Here is a 26,696-nt window from a genome sequence, read left to right as displayed (position 1 = left end):
GTAACCTGTGTATGGAACTATCATCTCACCCCCAGTGAAGACACAGGGACACCTGTACCACAAGTCACAATGCTAGGGAGGGCACACTGTACTGCAAATTCAAAAACATACTGCTGACAACCGGTTAGCAGACAGACACTCGTTCAGCCAAGGAAACAACACAATGCAGATGGTACATCCTACAAGCCTAGGATGCTACATTATAACACAAAAGAGTCACAGACAACATAAGACAACTACTGCCATGAAAGGTCATTTCAATAGGGCCAGCTACATCAATATGATCCCAATCATTTTCTCTTGCAGCTGATCAGGGGTATGGCATCCAGCCATGGATCATGACACCATTTGGCAACCCGAGTACTGCTGCAGAGCGTGCCCACAATGACGCACATAGGAGGACACGCAGCATTGTCGAGAGGACCTTTGGCATCCTCAAGTCAAGGTTCCGGTGCCTCGACATCACTGGTGGCAGCCTCCTATATTCGCCGGAGATGGTCTGTAGGATCATCCTAACATGTGCAATATTGCACAACATTTGCATCAAAAGGAACATTCCCCTCCTGTAACCAGAGCCACACATGCCTGAAGAGGAGGAAGAGGAGGATGGTGGCCTGCAACATGAGGGGGAACTACAGAACACGGCCACTGGTATACGCAGGCGGCAACATATCATCAACAATTTCTTTTAAATATAATCACCTTCACCACTTTAGTTAACTAATTTCAATAAACAACTATAATAATCACCATATCATGGTCTGGCTATTCATTTTTGCACACCTTCATCTCTACTTATCTGAATAAGAGTGTTGCCTCATGGAGCATTTCTGAGATACTGATTAGGACACTGAACATCCCAGAGCTAATGTAATGCCTAACATACAATGGGCACATACACACACTGTTAATGACATATATCATGTACAATTCTCCTTTGAAGGCCAATAGTAGAGGACCACAACTATTTCACACATACATGTTGAAATCAAGGTCCAATGCAGCATATGGCACACAACTAAGACACCATCACTCAATAAGGGGAAAACAAGCCTCATACATGAGGCAGTCAATGTGCTTTTGCATCAGTAACAGGAATGTCTGACCAGACCCTTGACAGCAGTAAGTCCAACTGCATCCAATATTTGCAAGGACTATCTGTGACCAGAGTTCCATAGAAGCAGAACATAGACAGTGCAAGTGCCACACATATGAGCAGCATTGCACACATGACATTCCATGTACATGTCAGCCCATTTCATAACTCCTGACACACCCATGCACCTGGTCACAACCCACCTGTCGGAAGAGGTCCCTGGAATACTAAGATGTGTACCCTGATATTCCTTCCTCTACACACACAGACCAACATTAGCAATCCAGTGTGCTACACCCTTTCCTATGGTATGCCATTGTCATAGAACATCTGACTGCATGGATGTCAGGTTAATTTATACACTGTCTTCTAGTTTCAAAGCCCTGTTAGCACCTGTAGATTGCTTCCCGTGTGAAAATGTCTGTTGGCCCTTAGAATGCAAGTCTCACCTACAGGACTGGTGAGAAACAGATGCAGCCCACACCTGTGATCATCTCCATGCACACCACCCATTTCAAAAAGTACTGCCCCTGCTGATGCCTGGGACAGCATGGGAGTTGCCATTTAGTCAATTACACCGTTAAGCATGGATACTAATTAAGCTGTGTAACACAGCCCTCGGGTTCATTTGTCACCTTCAAAAACACAGGACATACACAGTTTGACATGTCAACTCTCTAGTTTGTCCTCCAAACAGTCTGAGTCAGACCACTGATTATGTAACTTGTCAAATTGCTGGATCCTGAATCACCCTGCATTCTGTCAGCCTGACTGGCATCTGCCTGTGCGTCACACTAAAGTATCCCTGTGTCTACATATGTACCACACTTGCGTTAGCAAACCTCTCATTCATCAGGGGGTATTGGGCATGGGCTTCTTCAATGCATACACGAATACATTGGATAGCATCATCTGCCTTTTAACTGTACCATTTGAGTTAAATCCTCTGGGAAAAGGAAAATTCATGGCCCATCCCTTGTCTGGGTCGCATTTATGCATGAATGACAGTGTCCCAGGGCCGCAGGCAGGGATTGGGTACAGGGCTTTCAGCACAACCAGCAACCTCTGATAATGTCCATGAAAAATACACACATGTCAGGACCATGACAGTGTACACACAGAATCACAGTGCTCACAACATAGTGATGGGCCGTGTGTGGTGAATAGCTGCAAGAATAAACAGCACAGGGGCTATGATGCTCCCAGATGCAGTGGGAATTGCACAGGCCAACCTGTGTACAAATGTTGTAATGACACCTGCCGGAACATGACACCTGAGACAATATCTCACTCAGCACACCAAGGTTGCCCTGTTGACTGTCTCATTACACGTCTTTAGTGACAGGGTGGGACCATCCCCATGTAGGTTCTCATGTCCACATCCACTTTACTCACATTGATCAACAACGGATACTCAGTAGATACAGGAATAGCTGCCACTGACTCATGATGAGTCCTGGACCGAACTGTGACAAGTTACACCCCAAAAAATATACAGGATCATCATTGGACCACACACATGAACAAGACACCTATGTGCAATTGATCACTGGAAATATGTGGACACGTGCTATCTTATATGCTGGTCCACCACAGCCACTTGATAGTTGGGGCTCACTTCTATGACCTTAACTGTGGTGTCATCATACATTTGAGATTCACCCGTGTCTGTCTGTGCAAACAACATGGTACCCACTTCCTCAATGCATGTGTGTGACTCACTGTGGGATTCACCAACTAGTGCCTAGGAAGCTGTTACCAATACTCTAGGACATAGGATGTTGAAAATGTGGACCATTGACATGAACAAGCGTCTACCATCTATCTGATGCATGCTATGTCATATGTAGTGTCTATGTGACCCTAAATCTTGGAAGTCCACTTTACGGATGTTGCTACATGTATCACTAACACATGCCCTCTCTCATTTCCACAATGACTTGCATCTAAGGATTGGACACATGGACGTCACATTCATACAAGCATATGTACAAATATGCTTCATGTGATACACACACCCTTGGTCAACAAATACATTAATTGCCAAAGAACACACTTGAGCCAAAGGCATTCAGGTATTGTACATATGTGCGTCACATTGCTATCCTCTCCTTATGCCAAACATGCACAATTTGTGCAACACATATATGTAGGCCACATTTATGACCAACTATTGCGTCAGCCAACCGTAAAAATACTGTGAAGGGAGTAGCGTATCATGGTCCGCTGCAATATGATGTCACACATGTGAACATACACCATTAACACCATAGTGTCTTCAATCAGCCTATCTCTGATGTGTCCCAAATGTAACATAACAAAAAAACAAGAACAATTGCCCAAAACCAGTTAATGCACTGACTTTTTGAAGCTCCTAGCGTTATGCGTAATTTTTGGTCTCCCAAAACTGTATTTGCGAGAAAAAAAATTGACGCACAGGAGTGAAAATTAGCCCGCATCCAGATATTTGTACAGGCCATGTACTATTATGTGGATGCGGGCTAATTTTCACTCCTGTGCGTCAAAAAAAATGACGCAAATGCAGTTTTGGTAGACAAAAAATGACGCATGACACGAAAAAGGCAGGAGTTTTCATACAGGAAGTGATGTAATAAGATATCCTGTTTACTGATCATGTACAGTGGGTGTACTTTCACTTTCACTTTGCAGTCTATGATCCTTCTAGACTGTGTGGCTGTGTAGTGAGTGGTGTCCTGAGATTTTGTGCTTTTTTGTCCTGTGTGCTATCTGTAAAGTCCATTTGTGAAATAAATATTGTTGCTGTATACTGTACTACTGTGTTTTGTCTACATTTGTCCATTTATCTTGTGTTTTTGTTGTTTGTGGGAGTCTGTTGTGGGTAGTGTTAGTTTGGGGATAGTTGGGCTCTTTTAGTGTTTAAGTTTACTTTTTATCTGTATTTGTACCCCTACTTTCCCCCTTTTCCCCTTTCTATTTCTTTTACCCCTATTCCCTTTCACTTTTCAAGTATGTCTGGTAGGCCACGTCTTGGCAGGATGGGTGAAGAGGAGTTGGGGGGCTTCATCTGGCTTGTGTGCCATTTCTTGCCACTCATGATCCAGTCAGGGGGCAGGGTGATACAGGGGTATCCAACAGAGGCGCGCAGAATCCAGTGGGGAAAGGTGCTGCATCACCTGCAGCGTGTGTATGCCAGCCAGAGGAGTGACCACCAGCTGAAGCACCGGTGGACTGACCTCATCACCAGGGAGCAGGATCTTTTGGACCACCTGGGAATCATGATTGGTGGCACTGTTGGTGAGTACTAATCATGTAAATGTGCACGATTAAATGCTCTGTAGTGACATAAGAGGATTTGTGCAATGTCTGCCAGCTAACTTGCTGACTGTGTGTAATGCTGGGGAAACATAAAGGGATAATTGATGCACTATGGCAAGTATCACAATTGCTAGCTGTCAGGTAGCACGTGCTCAGCAAACTTACAGGATACTTTTCCATGAAGTAAATTGGTGCGGCCTTTTTGTCAGACAACCAAACAAAACAGAAGCCAATCATGTCTATATAGGGTACTGTTGACAGAGAAGTAAAGATGTACCAACATATTGGCTAACTTTGTTGACGCAATAGCTAGACTGACTTTAAAATCACTACATGATGCTGAAAATGAGTGCTGCCTTCACGTCAATTGATAATAGCAAAGTGGCTCAGACATATGTCTCATGTGAGTGTGGTGAGTGTGGAAGGAAGGCGTTCACGGAAGTACTATGAATGTTTGGGATTATTGTGTTCCTTGATCTTTTTGGATACATATCAGTTCTGGATTTGAAAACATCGTGAAAAGGTGTAAGGTGCCCTCAGCTAACATCTTAGAATGTTTGTTGGAGTTAGTTGTGCCACATTCCAAATATGGATGGCAGTCCAAGTGTATGCACATGGCTTCACATCTCCATGGTTGGTGCAAATCACCATAGCAGGGCCACATCAATTGAATCAAAAGTAATAACAGGGGGGCTTACAAAAGTCCCTGCCCCTCCCTCTGTACATTGTACCTATGTGTCATTAATGTGTCATGGCCACAAGGCATGTTTGACTGGTAATGCAGTCCTCAAGTAACCAGCATTTGGATGTCTCTCTTGGATGTACATGATGAGACGATTACACTCCATATTTTTTTCTGCTCACCAATTACGGGGCATGTTTGCAACCACATGATAGTTAGGGCCTATGTATGTGTGCAGATATGTGTGTAACTGTCACAGGAGACCCATGCTATGTACAAGTTGTCCGTGATATATCAGATGCAGTACCATCATGTCTGAATGGCTGCCATTTCCTTATTCAGCCTACACATTGTATATGTTTATGAAATGGTTGCACTGTGCACAGATTTTGAGCACATTTCTTCCTTCCATACCTTACAGGTGGACCGGCACCCTACACTGTGGGAGAGGTGGCGACATTTGAGGACCCGACCACTCCAGTAAGTGTTGATATGTCTCTTATGTGTTGTGTTTGCTGGTTATGGACTCGTGTGTGTTGAACGCATAGCAAGGTGTGATGCGTTGGGCAAGCTCTTCTCTTGTTCCATGAGTGGGAATTCAGTTTCTCACATGTTTTGAGTTGGCCAATGCATATCCAATGGTATTATGTAGGTATTGTAGGCCATTCCTATAGGCCCCACTGTGAGTACAGGGGTTAGTCATGTGGATGACACTTGTATCAACAAGAGTCGCACTGGAAGTCAGCTCCAATTTAGTCAGCCTTTCAGACCCACATTCTCCAAGATTGGTACAGCAAATTGCTTTCCAATAGACATCTGCTTCCCTATTTACCTACGTAATTATGAAACAGTAGGTAGAACCTCCTAGCAGCATGTACTTCCACATGTAGTGCTACAAGTATGTGGAACTAGAGTGCAATGGCCTAGCTCTGCATGCAATTCATGCTCATGGGTTTTCTTGCAACTCTGTGTCTGATGTAAGTTAGGCCTTACTGGAAGTATATGTTGTGTACCAAGTTCTGCATTTCCTGACATGTGTGGCCCTATGATTGGTCTAGGGTTTGCTGACTCCTTATTGTTGATAGGCCTTACCTGTGTTGTGTGTGTAGAGCCAAACACGTGTGGAGTTTTCTATACACTCCTCGGTGTACATGTTGTTGGAAATTGATAGTTGTTTATCCACCCCCCCACCCTCAAACACGGGCATGGGTTTGTGAATGGGGTACCTAGTACTGATGCTACTAGTATGTTACACATACATGTGAATAAGTGACGGTTTGGTTGCAACCTAGTATACACACTCAGGTTTGGCACTTGGTACTATACTGGCAAGTCCAGTTACAACTTGCAGACCATTTGGCTTTAGTTTTGCTTTCCGTACACTGACATTTGTAGCCCAGGTCTTGGCGGAGGATATGCAGCATGATTCTAAGCTGATAACTGTCAGAACTCAGATTGCAAGTCAAAGCCAGTTGTTACCCATCTTGTAGGTTATGGATGTGCTATGTGTGATGTGACCTTTGTAGGCTGGCCTGCCATGTACTTCCTCAGGGACATTCAGTGATCTGTATTGTGATATGAGCTGTTACAAGTACAGTAGATGTATTGTCTGATTAACTTCTTGTGCCATTTCACACAATGCAGTTACTAATGCAGAATATCTGCATTTGTCTTCACAGCTGCAAACATGACCCCAGACCAGGTCCGTGAATTCCAGCGCCGGGCCATGAGATACCAGCACATCCTGCTGGTGGAGTTGGGGTTCAGGAGGATGGCCCGGCGATATCGCCATGAACGGGCCTCCGGGGCATGGAGAGCCTTCCCACAGGGTGGCCCTACTTTGCCCACCACAGCCACCACCAGCACAACCACCAATCCAAGCCAGGTGGCCCCACCCACAGCTGGGACTGTTGGTCCTACATCTGCTGGACTTCCAGGCCCCAGCATTGCCACCGGTGCCGGACAGCCCACTAGGCCTGGCACCACACAAACACAGACCTCCTCCACCGGTACCCAGACTGCCACAGCTCCATCTGTTGACCCTGCAGCCTTCAACAACATGGAACGTAAGATGGACCGTGTGCTGCGCAAGTAGAGCCACCTGAGCCGGGATGTGCGCCACATTAACCGGCGTGTTAAGTCTATTAAGAGGACCCTCCGGAGGGCCAACCTCTAGACATTTTTTGATGGACATGATTCCCTCCCCTCCCTCCTCTTCCCTTGTTCTTATAGTTAGTGGGCTTAGGGGCCTTAGTGTTAGGTTAGTATAGGCTGTTAGTGTAGTTAGTGTTAGTGGGTGGGGGTTGGGGGGTCCTGATTCTTTCTATTTTTACTTATTAAGTGTGTTGGTGGGTGGGTGGGGGGCTATGTTGGGGTTTTTGTGTGTTTAAATAAAAAAATAAAAAAAAATATATATATATATATATTTGTTTAGGATAGTATAGTATGTGTTTAGGTTAGTATGTGTTGTCCTCCATGTGTCCCGTCTCATAAGGGGGGTGGGGGTATATGTTTAGAATGTTTTGTTGCATGTGATAAGTAAGTGTAGCTTAGGTTAGTTAGGGACAGTTGTGTGTAATGAGTAGTCAGGGTAGATTAGGGTAGGTAAGATTTTTCCCTCAGTTTCCTCTATTGTGATTAGCATGTAATAAATATTTGGTTAACCGTTAATAGTATGTGTTGAATGGTACTTGATCGTGGGTTTGGATTCAGTGTACATAAATTTGGTACTATTACATTTGTGTCCTATGCTACAAACAAATCCCAACTGAGCTGTACGATTGGCAGCTAACCCAGAGCTACCTTGCAAAGCGTCGACCCTTCGTTGCAACCACCAATCACAGTTAATATGGATGACAATGTGTTTCGGTTGATAAGTGTGTTTTGAAACTCACAAACAGTGCTTCGAGACTTGGTATTGGGGAAACAGTTTCAGGTCTGACTGCAGTGTGATGATCATGGACACCCTTATAAGATGAGTTCTCATTGGCACTCTTGTATTCTTGTCTTCATGACTCTCATATATCAATTGTGACACAGTTCAGCATGATTACCTATTTGTATGTTAACTCAGACACCTTCATTTATGCAGTTTTTGTAGTGTTTGCTTAGATTAGTGTGCCATGTTATTTGTGTTATTTTTGCATGTTAACAACATTTTGCGGCCACTATTTGACAACTTAGTTATCCCCTGAGGAAGCATTCTTCTGTCCAACACAGCATGGTGGTGTATGGTTTCCCACTTCATCAGATTTGTCCCTCAGGATGGGCAGAGTATGATGCAATCATGGGCACTGTGCAGAATTCTCTAACTACATAATATCTGGACAGTTGTATTGACAAGCTACATTATTTGACAGTAGGGACATTTCAATTATCTACTGCGCAGTTGATAAGTCACATTACCCAGAGACAGATTTGTTGTGTAAGTGCTATTTATTGATAAGTGCTGTAGTGCTATCTGTACATTGTCCATGATTATGAGTCCATTATAGTGACATCTTACATTGTGATCCAACACAAGGGGTTACCAAAATGCTTTTGACATGCAGGGGTTGCTGTTTCAGACAGTGCAGAGGGACAGAATTTGCCAATGAGTAGGAGAGAGACAATCACTGGGCTGGGTTACAAGATATACAGTGGTTTGCAGAACAGTGCTTGAGTACAGTTGTTGCAAGACTGGCAAGTTACAAAGCGCAGGACCTTGGTAAATGTTGGCCATGTGGCAAGGACTAGTGCTTCCGGGTCATTTTCCTTGTGAATGTGATCTGTTCCATGTCTTCTTCTTCTGATGTGTGTGTTGCCTGCTTTGTCCTAGTTGTTGTTGGTTATGAAGGGGCAACACACACCTTAGTGTTAGAAGACGTGGAGTCAGACATCCCGGTCGCTGCTCCCTGTGAAGGTCTTAAGGGCAGTACTGCTGCAAGGAGGGCCTGCTGGTTCTTGAGAATAGCAGCCACATCACGATGGTAGGCAGCCAGGTTGGCCCTGAGGGGTTAAATGTTGCATTCGTGCACGCGTTGAGAGGATTGCTGTTGTAGGTGTTGGGTCAACTGTATTACAGCTGTGCTGATTTCCTTCTGGGTTTTCTGCAGTTCCTGCAAGTTAGATGTTAGGGCTTGCATAGCTGCTGCCTGATCTGCAGATGACATCATGCACGAATGCATCCCCTCAAGGCTGGCTACCATTGTTTGCATCCCCACCCGCACCTCCTTGGCCAGCTCCCGCTGTACTCCAACTACAGTTCTCTCAAAGCTGGTGCCAGTGTTGTCTGAGTCCTCAGCTTTTATTGGAGCTGGCAGGTCTTACAATTGGGGTGGCGGGTGGATCCTCTGCGATGGCTGCTTGTTCTGTGCTCCTCCTTGTGACTGAAGGTGGGGTCTGGAGGGTTTCAAGGACCTTTTGGATAGTCTCCTGGGGACTGTTTATCGGCTCGTTATCCATGTCATCAGGGAAATCTGGGACAGGCATATCCGCAGGAGATTCATCTTCCTCTGCAATGAAAGACAGGGTACAATTAGTGTGTCTGTGTTGTGGCAATTTTGATGTGACGTGCCTGCCTTTTGATGAATTCACTTTGTGATCTTGTTTTGTGTTAATTGCTCCAGTCCTTTAGATGGACATTCTTCCAAGCCTATGGCCCACCTGCATGTCACATGTATGTTATTGAGTTATTAGACTTGTCAGCATCATCACCTCTAGGTGCTGGGTTAGGCCAAATAGAGAATTGCCACCTTCTTGTCCTACTCAAGCCTCTGTCTACATCCATTCTCATGGTGAGACCTTTCACTGGCTGTGGGTGTTTTGATGGCGCTGGCAGAACACTTAACAATCTTGACCTGCCCCAATCTCTGATCTTTCACATCCACTTAAATGTATTTGACATGTGGCATATCCTATGCATGGCAATGTTATGATCTGATATGAATGTTGACATTGGTAATGTGTCCTGCTGATGTTGGGGAATGTGTGTTACATTGGATTGCCCTGATAATCGTATCAGTGTCCTATTTCCTCCTCTGACTGTGCAGGTGTATTTCCGTGACCAGTGTCCCCCCCCTCAATGCTGTTGTCTGAGCAGTATGACATTTGGGATGTTGCATTGTTACCCAGGCACAGGATGGACCCTGACATATGCAGCATGGGTGTGTCCTTAGTGCTGTGTAGCTCCTATTGTTGTTTACATTGGCTGATGTTAGCGACAACTATGGACATTGACATTTGAGAGTACTGGGGCCTTTGTCTTGTTTCAGGGGATTGTTAACTTTGTTATCCTCAACCCTCTAATTTAGGTGTGTATGATCCATGGGGAGGTTACTGCCATTTGCTACTTGAGCTGCACACAGAGCGGAGGTGGTAGTGGCAGCTGTTGTCGCACTTACGTTCCAGTTGTCGGTATGGCTAGTGGTTGTTAATAGGGCCCTAGTTAATGTAGGGGGTATGGTGGCTGACGTATGTTGGGATGTCAGTTTGACGTTGTGGCCTTCCCTCCTGGCGTGGCTTTCCCTTTGCTCCATCATTGGCATGACAGCATGCCCTCATGGGACTGTTGTTGGTGTTGTGTAATGGTGTGCCCCAGGTCTTCTCAGAACGGGCCATGCCCCCCTGCCGTGCCCCTTTACCCATGCCACTCCATGTATAAGATGACTTCCATGCATTTTGTGGTCGGTATCCCCCCCCCCGGTTGTAGATGACATTATTGCATTTTAATTCCCCATGCAACTTACCCTGCATGTGTGTTGTCTCCTGGTAGTCTGCGATGTCCTGTCCTTGAATCCCTGTGACGATCTCCTCAGGGATGACGGCTGCGACCATCTCCTCCATGTGGTCTAGGGCCTCCTGGTGTGCTGGACTCCCCCCTCTAGTCTGCAGTGCTGCCTTCCTGTTCCTGGCCATCTTTTCCTTGGTCCTGTGCTTGCAGTCATGCCAGCGTTTCTTGCACTCAATGACAGTTCTGCATACTTCAGCCATACTGTTAATATTGTCGACAATTTGTTGCCATATAGCCTCTCTCTTACTGATTGGCAACTTTGAGGTGACAAACAGTTGGTGCTGGTGTTCCATCACCTCTTTAACCAGAATTTCCTGTTCCTCTGCACTGAAGCGACACTTTCTTTTTTTCTTAAAAGTGTCCTGGTTCTTGTGTGGGTCCTCCTGGCTGGTTCCTGGTCTGCTGTCATCTTCCTGGGGTCTGTAGTGGCATCTGGGATCCATTTTGGCTCTCCTCTGGTGAAATGGCAGTGTTCGCGTTTTTTTTTTACGCTATTGCGTCAAAAAACGGCGCATATCCGGTTTGCGGGGTCGTAAATCGACCCACAGTAATTTCCGCCGCGTTAACGTCATTTTGCTTTACGGCTTGACGCTGCGGTGTGCATCAAAAATAATGACTCCCACCTGTGGTTTGCGCCGCCGTGCGTCAAAGTATAAATATGACGCCCGCACGGCGCACCAAAATGTCGTTAGCTGGCGGTAATATTTTTGACGCAAAACTGCACAGGCGCAGTTTTGCGTCCAAAAGTATAAATATGCCCCACAATATTTTGTAAAATAACCAACATTTTTAAGACTTTTGAAACAGAGAAAGAGAGAGACAGTGTTTGCGTCTGTGTATATGTAAGAAGTCCTGGTGAAATCCAACAAACACCTCACCATACCTGACTGAAAGCACTTGTACCCAAATATTTATAAGAAAATACATTTATTAGGGGGTTGTAACACTCCAAACATCAAATTCCCCCCAAAGCTATGCCCCTGGGGGTAGAAGCAAGAGCAGCAACTAAGGGCGGGAGGGTGTTGGGAGAACCAAATAGCCAAGAAAGAGGAACACAAAGTACACAAGGGAGACAGCTGGAAAACAAATACACTCTTGTAGAGTGCTTAAACTAAAGAGAAAAAAATAGCACCTGAAAATCAGCGGAGCAGGGGTAGGACATAAGTAATGGGTCCATGCATTAGGAAGGAGCAAACACTAGAAAAGGAAGGAAAGCCCACGGAAGTTGACAAAGAAGAAGCAAGCAAAAAGAGTGACAATAAAGCCAACCACTGTAAGCTAATAATGTGTCTTGCAACAGACAGAGAATGTGCTATCTTAGGAAAGACTTACAAACTATAGAAGGATCCAAATTGACTGGTTCTTAGCGTGGTGGGGAGACCACTGTCACAATAATGGTTTGAGGCAGTTAAGAGGATTAGGGTGGGCACATTCCCATTATCCCTCCGCTGCACTATTTATTTGCATGGAAACATTTTGTGCATGTAGAGACCATATGAATTCATTTCTACCCCAGTGGTGGTCTAGCAGGCTAGTTGAAAACTCTGGAACCAAGAGACGTGGATTTCAATGCTGGTCTCTCCATTTGGCTATATATTCTAAGGTATGGGGCAAGCACCTTTGACATTAATTCTCTATGCCCAGTTTTTGTCTACGTTTGGGAGTATTTAGAATTACTTTAAAAGCTGTTAGTAAGTTTACAGCAAAAAATAGACAGTGCCCACTCTTATAGTCTATTCACCAAAGTTGTCCCATAAGGCAGTTAGCTGGAACCAGTAAGAATTGGACATTTGCTGTTTCAGACCAGCTCAGTGCAGACATTGGCACCGATTATGCAAGGCAAATCTGCAACCAACGGGCCAGGAGGCAAACCTCAAAGACGTGTGGGAGAAGAAAGCTCGCTCACAATGAGGATCTGTGATGAGGATGGTCCTCACGGGATCTGGGGTTGGGGCAGAACAATTAGGATCCATAGCTATGAGGTGGCTGTTCCTCTTGGCCAAGGGGCTGGGACAGCCCTTTCGCATTGAGGGTCAGGAGTGGTGAGGTGCTGCCTCCTAACATGACGGTAGGTTGGCTGAACCGCTTCAAGCCATCAAATATGCTGCAAGAACCCAGTTGAGCTCTGCATGTGTTGCAAGTGAGATGCATGTTTTAGTTGTTTATAAGATGGGTGTATTCAGGGTTGTTTGAGAAAGCTGGAAATATTAAAGGTATAAGCCCTAATCTGTGCACCTCAGAGGACTGAAAACTAACTTGTCCGAGAGGCCAAGAGTGACTCTGCTGTTGTATGATGTGGTGTACAAGCTAGAGAAAGTCCACCAAAGGTGATAAATGCTTGCAAATACAGGGCAGAAAGGCTACTGGGCTTCTACAATCAGCAAGGGCTGAGTGGCCCATTTATCAGAGTTCACAGTTTGCTACCGCTGTTGTTTGACCTTGTCCTTCAGCCGATTACACCATGGGATGTCAAATGACAGGGCTAGCTGTAGAAGGAGCAAGAAGGAGCAAGAACAGTTAGATAACCCTACTGTGGTCACACAATCATTTTCCCGATTCAGCAGGGAGCCTTTTAATTTTGTAGCGAGTTTAGCCTATAAACTGTGAATCTCAACAATCAATTGTGAAGTCAAGAGGCCCCGGCTCTAAAAGGCAAGGCGGTTGGCTTCATCAATGCTTTTTAGGTTTTGCGCTTGTGCTGTGCTTGTAAAATCTCTTGTTAATATATATCTTAAAAGGGGCTTACGCCCGCCCCTCTTGGTTTTGTTGCTTTTCATTGGTTCCTGTGCTTGCCACTTACTTTTCCTCCATTTCTATTGGCTGTAGCATACTATTTCCTGTTCTTCCTCGTTGTGTTTGCTCCTATCGGTGTCCTGAGACCCAAGTACTGTTTATACGTGTTTTTGGGGAACTTTTTCCAACGCATGCACACCATCTGCACTCCCACCCCGAATGGGCTCAGCCCACGGCTGTACATCTTGTCCGACATCACCAGTTCCACACTACCGCCAGTACCAAACTTTGCCAAAGCCATTAGTCTTGCCTGTAATATGCTTGGAAACATAATTTCTGCTTCCTGCCTTTGCATGCATTGTCATATAAACACCAGATCTACCAGCTTTTCCAAAGCTTGTTACTTTGTTGGTACCGTCACTGTCAGACCACGTTCAGGGTGTCGCTTGGCAGACAGGAGCTACTTGGACCAAACCATAGTTGTTGAGGCCATTTACCACAGGTGTACTGTGGTAGATCCTATCCTAATAAGGCTTAGAAAACTTTAAAATGCAACCCTTTCCCACTTGCAATCAAAGACTTCTCAGAGAGAAGATGTGGGGGACAAGAGCTCAGAACTCAACAGTCAACCAACAGACACAACAATATATTGTGACAACAATATATTGTCCAGCCCAGTGCTTAGTAATGAAATGCAATGGTTCAAAAGGAATTGCACTCACAGGGTTGTAGTCCTAGTTACTATTTTCAAAAAGATGCTCCGCTCCATTTCTGTATTCTCTCTCCGCTCAAGGTGATTTCTGATGGCTTTTTTCCCTGATATACTCTGTAGATCAGCATTAAATAGGCACAGGTGTAGATGACTTCAAGTTACCTTACAGATTAGATGAGCAATTCAGCTCAACACCTTCCACCCCTTGTGTTTTCTTGTGAGATAAGTCTTAACGTCATGCGGCAGATTCTTCTGTGTGTCCTTGTCGCTCATTCCTGTCACAGACTAAGCCACTCGGTTTATCTGCTGCATGATGCTGTAGTTCTAGTGGTGCTGCAGGTGTAGTTCACATGCATGTCTTCACAGGAGCTTCACTTCTGTTTAACAACAAAGAACAGTGTAGATAAGGAGATCATTCAATAGAGAATTTAGACAATTATTAATTTTACACATATTTGAATGGTAACAACACACATCTACTATTCAAGATGACGCATATACTTGCCTATACTTAGAGTAATCAGCTAACTCAAACAAAAAAAAATTGTTACAAACAGACACACCTGTAATGCAAAACAAGTTAAAGTAAAGGATTTGTAACAACGCATAACAGGTGAGGGCCACAAGTAGATGAATTTGTAGGATCACAAAAGAAGCTTTAAGGCTGACAGAAGAACGTCAGACCTCAAAGTTTCACCAGTGTCTGGCATATTCCTTAAGATATTCCCCCTACAAGACTTCTGAATGCAAAGGGCAACATAAGCAGAACACCCCTGTGCTTGCAGAGCTAGACTCTTAAGCAAGAAACCCCTGAGAGCTGACTGTGTCAGAACTGGAGCTTCTAACAAGGATAGATTGTTTGGAACTATCCAGGGAGGCAGAGCTGCTAAGTGGACTAGCAGTGGATACTAGTGACAACTGGGCCAACTAGAAGTTCAGAAGAAGAACACTGGACTCTGGGAAAAAAGATCCAGACGTTGAAGATTGAACTAAGACAGGATTTTCTAGAACAGCAGCGGTCACAATCTTGATTTGGATATACTTCGATGTGTAAATATGAATCTTTGAGGTCCAAAGAAGCAAAATAATCCTGAACAAAAAATAAAGGCAGAGTGGTATAAAGCATTACCAGATTGAACGGGATTTGAGGAACATAAGCTTTGACCCTCTTCATGTCTACAACTGAACAAAAGCCCCCTGACTGCTTGTGCACTACAAATAGGGTTGAGAAACAGTCCTGTCCTTGCTCTGAATCCTGTGCACCAGCCTCCATTGCAAGCAGCTCTTGGATGCAGCGTAGTAGAGTTCTGCGATGCGGAGAGCACTGCAGGGAAGTATTCTGGAGGAGATTGTGAATTTGAACTGAATATTTTCTCCTTAATGGACTTCTGGAGATCTCAGATGCTTGATACTGAATTGTCCCATGTGCTGAAAATGTCTTCAATTCGCCTCCCACAGGGCCATTTTCAAAATACTCCACCGAAAGATAACCATGATGATGCTGGGGGCAGAAGGATTGGTGGTGAGCTGGAGCCAGGCTTTGCCTTGAAGAGGGGCACCACACCCTCCCTTAAAGGGCTACTTTTGGACTCTGGAAGCAGTTGGAGCACCAAATGCTCTCCTAGAACCTGTGCCATGATCTCTGAAGAAAGGTGGACCAGAGGTCTTCAAATGTTGGTGTTCTACCAATTTGTTTATCATCTTATGAAAGTTGTGTACCAAATAGTTTTGCACCAGCAAAAGATAAATTCATTAGCATGGATATCCAGAAACTATTTAATTTCTATGAGCGCATCCATGTCTGTCTGCAGAGTAGAATGAAACATCCCAAAAGAACCTCACTTGTTGTTCCTCTCTTGATAGTATTGATGCTCATTTCCCTGCTGTCTGCATTCTGCGATTGGGAGAAAATATCTGAAAGGAGATGGCATCATGTAGGTAGCGTGTGTGGTGTTGGAAGTAGACGAATTGGAGGTTAATATGACTTCTTGACTATCCCTTCTACTTTTACTGTCTACAGCTTAGGACGGCACCCACGGAAATTATTGAAACCTGAGTGGCCAATCCAGCCATAAGGAAGTCTGCCCTTACAGGACTTTCCTCCTCCTTTTCTCTTGACAAATGTTTGAGCAGAGTGTTGTGCAAGGTAGGTTCTCATATTCTTTATGTTGATATTGTTACAAAAAGTCCTCTCATCATCACCCAGCACTGCATCTGGAAAAGCTGAGCTCTTCCTTATGTCCTGGAGAATGTCTTCCAGGCATGTGCCCTAGGAATGTAGCACTCCCTATTGACCTGCTGTTCTTCAGGCTCTTCCACATCAGCATCTGGCTGCTGCCTGGGCTGCTTGGGTACAGTCGGACCGTCATTTGCATGCAAGGCATCAACTACAGCATTGTCTATTATTTCCTGCAATAAAGCCATTGATAGAAGCTGTGCAGGAACGTTGACTGAATTATGAAATTCTCGAATGCAGGATGATGAAGTAGGCCAAAAAGTGGAGACGCAGAACTCACACTGAGTGATGGCTTCGTCCAGGTGCTCAAGCGACATGTTAGACCGCTGAGCAGTGGAGTAACAATTGCCCCCATGGACACTGCTGCTGAAGTTACCTACACATTCTTGAGACTAGGGAAGATCAGTCCCTTTTTGGAGACAGAAAAAACAGGCACTGCAAAGCAGATTTGGGCGTTTTTGCTCTGTCAGTGACGTGTTCTGCGTCAGGCACTGAATAGCCATATATTTATAACCAGGGCCGTACAGGCCATTTATTCCACTGGGTATCTCCCTGTTGGTCTGGAGCTCTTGTAGATCAGCTTTGAAAGCCCCGGGCCCCTCCTAATGTCTCTTTCACTTTCCCCAGCTCCCCAAACTTAATAACAGCATTTACAGAGAGGCTTCAAGAGAGAGAGAGAAAGAGAGGGAGGGAGGGGTAGGTACAAAGAAAGCAATCAAGAAGCAGAAGAGAGAGGAGAAGAGGAGCGATAGAACGGATTGATGGAAAGAGAGAGCTTACATAAGGAGACAAAGGTAGGGGACTGATTTGAACATTTTTGCCAGAGTTGCTTTGGTTCCCCAGTCCGGCCCTGATTATAATGACTGTAGATTGAACTTTATCCATGAGCCACAGCCTAGTAAAGTGGGCCCCATTGTCATGCCTCTGCAGTAAGCATTCTACTAATATCGGTCTATTGTCTCTACATTCCAATGCACCTACCTGTGCAAGGCAACTAAGTGCACTTGTGCTGCAGTTTCTGCTGCATTTACCTTTTAGGCTGTCAAGTGTGTCCCTCTATTACCCCCCCAGCCCCTTGCCCATGTGTACCTGAACACCTTTCTAGGCTCACTATGTACCTGTTGTCCCCCAGCATAAACCTGGACAACCTTGCATTTTAGCTTGCTCTAGCTCTCACCATAATTTCTATGACATAAAATCTGTAATTGTGTTCTTTTACTGCACTCTCCTCTGTAGGAAATTCTCTTACTTTTACAGCTTTGATTCCTTTCCAAATATATTTAAAAAATATATATTTTATATAATTCAAACGTACTTATCTTTTAATTTTTTTTAATATCCTCTTTAAATTAAAATTATTGAAAGAATAATATAACTTTTTGATTAAAATCATAAATCAATTAAGAAAGTATTTTTTTTAATAAATATATAGTGGTTTAGCTGAACATAAAATGGAAACTAAGGTTTTTTTTAAAAAAAAATATGGTTAATTAAGTACATATAAACCGACAAAAAACAATTTTAATATATTTCAATGTTTAAAAAATTTACATATGTTTGTGAGTGTTCATATCTACCACTCTCATTCCCAACCAGACAACATTAAAGAAAGTGTTGACTCTGGGAGGATCAGGTTTAATGTTCCTTATCCAAACTAAGCAACAACAGGGAAAGTGATGGACTGGGGGCAGGAAGGAGAGGGGGCTCATTCACTATTCCCATTCCCATTCCAAACTAATCAATGTTAATGGGAAATAATTAAACAATTTATATAAATATAAAGGTAAAGAAATAAAAAATCAGGAATGTGTTAGCTGTCAAAGTTAAAAAATAAAAGCTATAAAAGTGATATAAATTTGAAAAATAATAAATAAAACTAAATGTGACATACATTTACATTAGCACAATAAATTCATTCACAATATTTAGTTTTAATTTGTCACAATTTTAATAATAAATGTTTTCCTAAATTATTGTTTTTAACAAAATCAAAAACAAATGTATTAAATGAAACAAATAATTCCTTTTTATTACAATTACAAAAAAGTAAGATATTTTCGCTGAACAATATAGAGAAATATATAAAACAAAAACAGTGTATTTTAAAACATAACCTACCCGAAAGCCTTGTAAAACCCAAAGAATCGAAACATAAACCAAAACAATGCATATTTAAATGGTAAATAATAAAAATAATTTTAAAAAATGTAACTAACAGCAATTAAATTACCAAAACTCATGTTAAAGCCATCATCTTGTGAAAACAAATGACATTAAACTAAAGACAGTATTTCTTTTAAATGTAAATAAACTATATAACATAATAACATATTTTAACAGCTAAAATACATTTTGAAACATTGATTTAAAATGCTGCCTATCCAAAACCTCTGTGACCGGGTGCCCGAGAACACGGCACATGATCGAGCAGCCTGTGACGTGTCGGGGAGCCCCGACACGTCACTTCCGCGTTCAGCCATTCCTATGGGAACGGCCGCGGCATCATGGGGGCGTTTCCCTGTCACCCGGGAAACGCACAACACCTTCCGGGCCGAGCCGGGCAGAAAAGAGGAGCGAACACGGGAGAAGGACGACGGCGTACCGGAGCGGAGAGAAGAGACACCAGGACTCCAGGCAAGGAAGGCGAGTGACGGCGGCCAGGAGAAAACCCCTCAGAGTCCACAGAGCGGATCCGAGGGACACAGAGTGGAGAAGGAGGATTTCCCTTGCGCAGCTGCAGAGACGAGGAGCTCACAGTCCAGCCACGGCCCCGGAGGGTCGTGGCTTGCCAAGGTACAGTTCCTTTTTGGAGGAACAGAGGGAAAAAGGGAAAACATACAGGGGAAGGGAGCTGGGAGGAACGAGACGGAGGAGGAGGGAGAGGGAGGAGAAGGGAAGGTCTCTTTTTAAGAAGGGAGCCTGACTGTCCCCTCAAAGCCTGGGAGCACTGTTTATTTCAACTACAACACCTCGTTTTGGGTTTTTGTTTTGTTGCATGGTGCACGGGTGTCGTACACTCTCTTCCTCTACATCCCACTTACCTTCCCCTTTCCTACTTAACGATAAACCCCAGGAAACGACCTAAATACTTACCGTAGGGTATTTCTTCTGTTTTCTTGCCGGTATTCTTTCGGGAGCCACTCGCATTTCCAGAAGACGTTGACCTGAGGAAGGAACAGAAGAAGAAAGACAAGATTATAAAAGAAAGAAGGATTCCAAACAATAGACTTTGTAGATACTTACCATATGTGAATACCTAGAGAAAGGAACATATGAGTGAAGAAAATACCTAATTATAATAAAACCCTATTTACTTATTATAACACGCCGTTTCCGGTCTGGTTTATACCGTCTAGCCTGTCACAACCTCTATATGACCCAACAATCCATAACTCACCACTAATATAAATGTAATTACAATTTAAAAAAATAAACTAATAGAACATTAATAAAAATCCAAATAAAACTCAAAATTTAAATAAAAATCATCCATATTTAAAAAACAATACAATTTAAGGCCACAATATTAATGTAATAGAGATTTCATAATTGGGCACGAAACACAAAATACTTATTGATATTCAAAACTTTAATGTTATGTTCCCCACTATATTGTGACTTTGACATTAAGTACTATTGAAATTCTGCCATCAAAATTAGGGAGCCACTGATTTTACACCCTGACATACAACCCAAAGATAGAGGAAGATCATTGAAAGTTTTTGGCATTTCTATTATGGCAGTATTTATCATGGTAGTATGAGATTTCACAAACCACGTGTTCCACGGAGATTCTGCCCATCACACTGATGCTGGTAATGTCTCTATGTGTAATCTCCAATGTGCTTCAGACATGCTGCTCAGTCATCAGCAGTGACACATCTCAGTCACCAGCAGTGACACATCTCTTTAAAATACAATGGTTATTTTAAGATCTAGCCTTTTAATTACATCTTTGTTACCTTATTTCCTTACATTTTTCAAATGTTTTTTAATATTCGCGAACATTCAAGAACTATAAGCAGACACTGGACAGAAATATTGTATTTTAATCAAATATCTCATCTATTTTTAAACCTTCTGGTGTCCGAAGAGAGGATCTCGAAACTAGGACAAGATTTACTATACAAAATGTAGGAAAACCTAGAAGGCATGACTGCTGCAGCACTGCTTAGGGACAAACCACACAATATCCATAACTCCGAAACACAACTGATGGGTGCTTTGTCCACTAAAGTAATTGAAGCTGCCACAACAATCACAATGAGGAAAACGAGAGTGGGGGTAACTCTTGTGCCAGCTTAGTAATGGGAATGGTTTAGAATATCCTGGTTTAGAGTATCCTGCCTCTGAAGTCTGTGCAACTGATGATGTGTGTGAAACACACATCCTAGTCCAAGAGTTCACCATCTTCAGCACACACTGCACACTCAAGTACACCTTCTCTCCTACACAGCTCAGAAGTAGCCTGACTTCGTGAGGGTTGTATGTCAGAATATTGAGGTGAAAAATGTCGCCCTCTAACAATATCAATCATAGAAGGTCACCTACCACCTTACATTCAGGGTAGGTACATAATGGTAGGAGAAGATCTACTATTCCTAACTCCATCTTTGTGTGCTTTGACAGTATACATGTGCAAGGACTTTTGTGAATCAGGCCCTCGTCTGCAAAAGTGTATAGAACTGCTGCTTGCATTTCCGTTGCTAGTGCTGTGCGTGTTCTGTGTGTTATGGAAGCCTGCACTGCTGCTTGCATTTCCGTTGCTAGTGCTGTACGTGTTCTGTGTGTTATGGAAGCCTGCACTGCTGCTTGCATTTCCGTTGCTAGTGCTGTGCGTGTTCTGTGTGTTATGGAAGCCTGCACTGCTGCTTGCATTTCCGTTGCTAGTGCTGTACGTGTTCTGTGTGTTATGGAAGCCTGCACTGCTGCTTGCATTTCCGTTGCTAGTGCTGTACGTGTTCTGTGTGTTATGGAAGCTTGCATTGCAGCTTGGATTTCTGGTGCTGGTGCTATAAGTGTTCTGTGTGTTCTGCAAATCTGCACTGCTGCTTGCATTTCTGGTGCTAGTGCTGTAAGTGGTTTGTGTGTTCGGAAGCTTGCACTACTGCTTGCATTTCTGGTGCTAATGTTGTAAGTGTTTTGTGTGTTATGAAAGCTTGCACCGTTGCCTGCATTTCTGGCGCTGGTGTTGTATGTGTTTTGCTCTTTGAATTTCTGGTGCTGGTGCTGTATATCTGCTGTGTGTTATGGAAGCCTCTACTGCTGTTTGCATTTCTGGTGCTGTATATGGTTTGTATGTTATGGAAGCTTACACTGCTGCTTGCCGTTCTGATTCTAGTGTTGTACATGTTCCGCTGCTTGCATTCCTGGTGCTAGTGCTGTACGTGTCCTGCTGCCTGCATTTCTGATGCGAGTGGTGTATGTGTTCTGTGTGTTATGGAAGATTGCACTGCTGCTTGCACTTCTGGTGCTAGTGCTGTATGTGTTCCGCTGCTTGCATTTCCGATTCTAGTGTTGTGCATGCACTGCTGCTTGCCTTTGTGGTGCAGGTGCGGCACATGTTCTGTATGTTATGGAAGCCTGCACTGCTGCTTGCACTTCAGGTGCTAATGCTGTACGTGTCCTGCTGCCTGCATTTCTGATGCGAGTGGTGTATGTGTTCTGTGTGGTATGGAAGATTGCACTGCTGCTTGCACTTCTGGTGCTAGTGCTGTATGTGTTCCGCTGCTTGCATTTCCGATTCTAGTGTTGTGCATGCACTGCTGCTTGCATTTGTGGTGCAGGTGCGGCACATGTTCTGTGTGTTATGGAAGCCTGCACTGCTGCTTGCATTTCCGGTGCTAGTGTTGCATGTGTTCTGTGTGTTATGGAAGCTTGCACTGCTGCTTGCATTTCTGGTGCTAGTGCTGTACTTGTTTTCCTGTTTGCGTTTCTGGTGCTGTTGCTGTACATGTGCATCTATTATGAAAGCTTGCACTGCTGCTTGTATTTCTGTTGCTAGTGCTGTATGTGTTCTGCTGCTAGTGCTGTGCATATTCTGCTGCTTGCATTTGTGGTGCTAGTGCTGCACATGTTCTGTGGGTTGTGGAAGCCTGTACTGCTGCTTGCATTCCTGGTGCTGTATATGTTTTGTATATTATGGAAGCTTGCATTGCTGGTTGCATTTCAGTGCTGGTACTTTATGGGTTTTGTGTGTTATGTTAGCTTGCTCTGCTGCCTGTATTTCCGGTGCTAGTGCTGTACATGTTCTGTGTGTTATGAAAGTTTGCACTGAGACTTGTATTTTTGGTTCTAGTCCTGTACATGTTCTGTGTGTTATGGAAGCTTGCACTGCGGCTTGAATTTTTGGTGCTAGCGCTGTACGTGTCCTGTGTATGCTCTGCAAAAGAGGATAGCACTGCTGCTTATATTTCCATTGCTAGTGCTGTACATGTTCTGTGTGTTATGGAACCTTGCGCTTTTGCTTGGATTTCGTTTCTGGTACTGTACATGTTCTGTGTTTTATGTAAGCTTGTACTGCTGTTTGCGTTTCCCGTGCTAGTGCTGTAGGTGTTCTCTGTGTTATGGAAGCTTACAATGCTGCTTGTATTTCTGGTGCTAGTGCTGTATGTTTTTTGTGTGTTATGGCAGTTTGCACTGCTGCCTGTATTTCAGCTGCTTATATGTCTGATGCTAGTGCTGTGCATGTTCTGCTGCTTGCATTTCTGGTGCTGGTGCTGTACATGTTCTTTGTGTTATGGAAGTTTGCACTGCTGCTAGTATTTCTGGTGCTAGTGCTGCACGTGTTCTGTGGGTTATGGAAGCCTGTACTGCTGTTTGCATTTCTGGTGCTGTATATGGTTTGTATGTTATGGCAGCTTACACTGCTGCTTGCATTTCTGATTCTAGTGTTGTAAGTGTCCTGCTGCCTGCATTTCTGATTCTAGTTTTGTATGTGTTCCGCTGCTTGCATTCCTGGTGCTAGTGCTGTAAGTGTCCTGCTGCCTGCATTTCTGATGCTGGCGCTGTATGTGTTCTGTGTGTTATGGACGCTTGCACTGCTGCTTGCACTTCTGTTGCTAGTGCTGTACTTGTTCTGCTGCTTGCATTTCCAGTGCTAGAGTTGTGCATGCACTGCTGCTTGCATTTGTGGTGTGTGTGCTGCACGTGTTCTGTGTGTTATGGAAGCCTGCACTGATGCTTGCATTTCCGGCGCTATTGCTGTACATATTCTGTGTGTTATGGAAGCTTGCACTGCTGCATGAATTTCTGGTGCTGCATGTGTTATGTGTGTTATGGAAGCTTGAACTGCTGCTTGTAATTCCACTACTAGTGCTGTACATGTTCTGTGTGTTCTGGAAGTTTGCAGTCATGATATTAGTGCTGTACATGTTCTGCGTGTTATGGAAGCTTGTCTGCTGCTTGGAATTACAATGCTAGTGCTGTACGTGTTCTGCGGCTTCAATTTGTGATATTAGTGCTGTACATGTTCTGTGTGTTATGGAAGCTTGCTCTACTGATTTTAATTTCGATGCTGGTGCTGTACGTGGTCTGTGGCTTGCAGATGTGATGTTAGGGCTTTACATGTCTGTGTGGCAAAGAAGCACACACTGCTGCTTGTAATTCCAATGCTAGCGCTGTACGTGTTCTATGTTTAATGGAAGCTTGCACTGCTGATTGTAATTCCGATGCTAGTGCTGTACATGTTTTGCGTCTTCCAGTTGTGATATTATTGCTGTACATGCTCTGTGTTCTGGAAGCTTGTACTGCTGCTTGTAATTCCAATGCTAGTGCTGTACATGCTCTGCGGCTTACAGTTGTAATGTTAGGGCTGCACATGTTCTGTGTGTTATGGAAGCTTGCACTGCTGCTTGCATTTCTGGTGCTAGTATTGTACTTGCTGTGTATTATAGAAGCTTGCACTGGTGCTTGCGATTCTGATGCTAGTGCTGTATGTGTTCTGGGGCTTCCAGTTGTGACATTTAGTGATGCATATGTTCTTTGTGTTATGGAAGTTTGCACTGCTGATTGTAAATACAATGCTAGTTCTGTTCATGTTCTGTGTGCTATGGAAGCTTGCACTGCTGTTTGTAATTCATTCCGATGCTAGTGCCTTACATGTCCAGTGTGTTATGGAAGCTTGCACTGCTGTTTGTAATTCCGATGCTATTGCTGTACATGTTCTGCAGCTTCCAGTTGTGATCTTAGTGCTGTGCATGCTCTGTGTTATGGAATCTTACACTACTGCTTGTAATTCCGATGGTAGTGCTGTACGTGTTCTGCTGCTTGCAGTTGTAGTGTTAGAGGTGCACGTGTTCTGTGTGTTATGGAAGCTTGCAGTGCTGCTTGTAATTTCGATGCTAGTGAAGTACGTGTTCTGCAGCATGCAGTTGTGATGTTAGGGCTGCACATGCTCTGTGTGTTTCTGGAAGCTTGCACTGCTGATTGTAATTCCAATGCTAGTGCTGTACATGTTCAGCATCTTCCAGTTGTGATATTAGTGCTGTACATGCTCTGTGTTCTGGAAGCTTGCACTACTGCTTGTAATTCCAATGGTAGGGCTCCACGTGTTCTGCTGCTTGCAGTTGTAGTGTTAGAGGTGCACATGTTCTGTGTGATATGGAAGCTTGCACTGCTGCTTGTAATTTCAATGCTAGTGCTGTACATGTTCAGCATCTTCCAGTTGTGATGTTAGGGCTGCACATGCTCTGTGTGTTTCTGGAAGCTTGCACTGCTGATTGTAATTCCAATGCTAGTGCTGTACATGTTCAGCATCTTCCAGTTGTGATATTAGTGCTGTACATGCTCTGTGTTCTGGAAGCTTGCACTACTGCTTGTAATTCCAATGGTAGGGCTCCACGTGTTCTGCTGCTTGCAGTTGTAGTGTTAGAGGTGCACATGTTCTGTGTGATATGGAAGCTTGCACTGCTGCTTGTAATTTTAATGCTTGTGCAGTACGTGTTCTGCAGCATGCAGTTGTGATGTTAGGGCTGCACATGTTCTGTGTGTTATAGAAGCTTGCACTGCTTCTTGTAATTCCAATGCTAGTGCTGTATCTGTTCTGCAGCTTGCAGTTGTAATGTTAGGGCTGCACATTTTCTGTGTGTTATGGAAGATTGCACTGCTGCTTGCATTTATGGTGCTAGTATTGTACGTGTTCTGTATGTTATAGAAGTTTGCACTGCTGGTTGTAATTCCAATACCAGTGCTGTCCGTGTCCTGTGGCTTCCAGTAGTGATATTAGTGCCGTACATGTTCTTTGTGTTATGGAAGCTTGCTCTGCTGCTTGTAATTCCGATGCTAGTGCTGTACGTCTTCTGCTGCTTGCAGTTTTGATTTTAAGGCTGTACATGTTCTGTGCGCTATGGAAGCTTGCACTACTAATTGTAATTCTGATGCTAGTGCTGTACATGTTCTGCAGCTTCCATTTGTGATATTAGTGCTGTACATGCTCTGTGTTATGGAAGCTTGCACTACTGCTTGTAATTCGGATGCTAGTGCTGTACGTGTTCTGCGGCTTGCAGTTGTAGTGTTAGAGGTGCACATGTTCTGTGTGTTATGGAAGCTTGCAGTGCTGCTTGTAATTTCTAGTGTTAGTATTGTACGTGTTCTGTGTTTTATAGAAGCTTGCACTGCTGCTTGTAATTCCAATGCCAGTGCTGTCCGTGTCCTGTGGCTTCCGGTTGTGATATTAGTGCTGTACATGTTCTGTGTGTTATGGAAGCTTGCACTGCTGCTTGCATTTCTAGTGTTAGTGCTGCACATGTTCTGTGTGTTATGGAAGCTTGCACTGCTGCTGCCTGTGCTATGTGTTTTCTTTGACTTTCTTGATTCATAAAATGATAAGATTGTTGTACATGTTCCAAGTACAACATTTACAAGAAGAAGCATACTTAGGAAATAAAAAGTCTGTCTACCCCTCAATTACCACCACCCCAGAACAGGCCGTGGGGAGGCGGAGAAGCACTCAACTTTCTTTGGGCAAAAGCAATGGGAAAGTGAATGAGTAATCACAGCTCATTCATTCCCTCGGAGAGGTCCTTTTGTCATTCCTTAAGTGCAGGGCCCTTTTCTGTGTGTCTGACAGGAGGGTATCATTCAACGTCTCCTAATCTGCGCCTATTCACTCTCCCGGCGCACACCAGGCGCCTTTTCATGTTTGCAGACTGAGGACATAATATGCACGTG

The sequence above is a fragment of the Pleurodeles waltl genome, chromosome 3_1 (assembly GCF_031143425.1).
Source record: "Pleurodeles waltl isolate 20211129_DDA chromosome 3_1, aPleWal1.hap1.20221129, whole genome shotgun sequence".
NCBI lineage: Eukaryota > Metazoa > Chordata > Amphibia > Caudata > Salamandridae > Pleurodeles > Pleurodeles waltl.
Note: the sequence above shows the minus strand (reverse complement) of the source record.